The sequence below is a fragment of the Arachis stenosperma genome, chromosome 7, assembly GCF_014773155.1.
Source record: "Arachis stenosperma cultivar V10309 chromosome 7, arast.V10309.gnm1.PFL2, whole genome shotgun sequence".
NCBI classification, from domain to species: Eukaryota; Viridiplantae; Streptophyta; class Magnoliopsida; order Fabales; family Fabaceae; genus Arachis; species Arachis stenosperma.
This window is the reverse complement of record NC_080383.1, coordinates 50,202,674-50,204,155: the sequence shown is the minus strand read 5'-3', so window position 1 is coordinate 50,204,155 and position 1,482 is coordinate 50,202,674. Positions and strand designations below refer to the sequence as shown.

The 1,482-nt window shown below is 42.6% G+C and overlaps 1 non-coding gene across 1 annotated transcript; it reads left to right on the top strand.

Moving 5' to 3' along the window:
• Positions 1–981: 981 nt before the first annotated feature.
• Positions 982–1,089, top strand: LOC130942557 (small nucleolar RNA R71). Its single transcript, XR_009071125.1, has one exon. It is a non-coding gene; the product is annotated as a small nucleolar RNA R71 (small nucleolar RNA).
• Positions 1,090–1,482: the final 393 nt, after the last annotated feature.

Genomic DNA, 1,482 nt, shown 5'->3' with positions numbered 1-1,482 from the left:
ATTTAGCAACTTGCTCTTCAGTGACATACTCATCCTCTTCAGAGGAAAAATACTCATTAGAGCTCATGAATGGCAGAAGTAAGTCCAATGGAATCTCTATGGTCTCATTTTGAGCCTCAGATTCCCATGGTTCCTCATTGGGGAACTCAGAGGAGGTTGGTGCACGCCCACTGAGGTCTTCCTCAGTGGCGTCCACCTCCTCTCCTTCCTCCCAGAATTCGGCCATGGTTATGGCTTTGCACTCTCCTTTTGGATTTTCTTCTGTATTACTTGGGAGAGTATTAGGAGGGAGTTCAGTAATTTTCTTGCTCAGCTGACCCACTTGTCCTTCCAAATTCCTAATGGAGGACCTTGTTTCATTCATGAAACTTTGAGTGGTCTTTATTAGATCAGAGACCATTGTTGCTAAGTCAGAGGTATTCTGCTTAGAACTCTCCGTCTGTTGCTGAGAAGATGATGGAAAAGGCTTGTTATTGCCAAGCCTGTTTCTTCCACCATTATTATTGAAACCTTGTTGAGGTCTCTCTTGATTCTTCCATGAGAAATTTGGGTGATTTCTCCATGAAGAATTGTAGGTGTTTCCATAGGGTTCTCCTAGGTAATTCACCTCTTCCATTGAAGGATTCTCAGGATCATAAGCTTCTTCCTCAGATGAAGCTTCCTTAGTACTGCCAGGTGCATTTTGCATTCCAGACAGACTTGAGAAATCAAATTGACTTGTTGAGTCAATATCTTGTTCTGAGCCAGTATGGCATTCAGAGTGTCAATCTCAAGAACTCCTTTCTTCTGACTAGTCCCATTGTTCACAGGATTCCTTTCAGAAGTGTACATGAATTGGTTATTTGCAACCATTTCAATTAGTTCCTGAGCCTCTGTAGGCGTCTTCTTCAGATGAAGAGATCCTCCAGCAGAGCTATCCAAAGACATCTTGGATAGTTCAGAGAGACCATCATAGAAAATACCTATGATGCTCCATTCAGAAAGCATGTCTGAGGGACATCTTCTGATTAATTGTTTGTATCTTTCCCAAGCTTCATAGAGGGATTCTCCATCCTTCTGTCTGAAGGTTTGGACTTCCACTCTAAGCTTACTCCATCTTTGTGGTGGAAAGAACTTTGCCAAGAAGGCATTGACTAGCTTTTCCCAAGAGTCCAGGCTTTCTTTAGGTTGAGAATCCAACCATATTCTAGCTCTGTCTCTTACAGCAAAAGGGAATAGCATCAGTCTATAGACCTCAGGGTCTACCCCATTAGTCTTGACTGTGTCACAGATTTGCAGGAACTCAGCTAAAAACTGATGAGGATCTTCCATTGGAAGTCCATGGAACTTGCAATTCTGTTGCATTAGAGAAACTAATTGAGGCTTAAGCTCAAAGTTGTTTGCTCCAATGGCAGGGATAGAGATGCTTCTCCCATAGAAATCAGGAGTAGGTGCAGTGAAGTCACCCAACACCTTCCTTGCATTGTTGGCATTGTTGTTGTT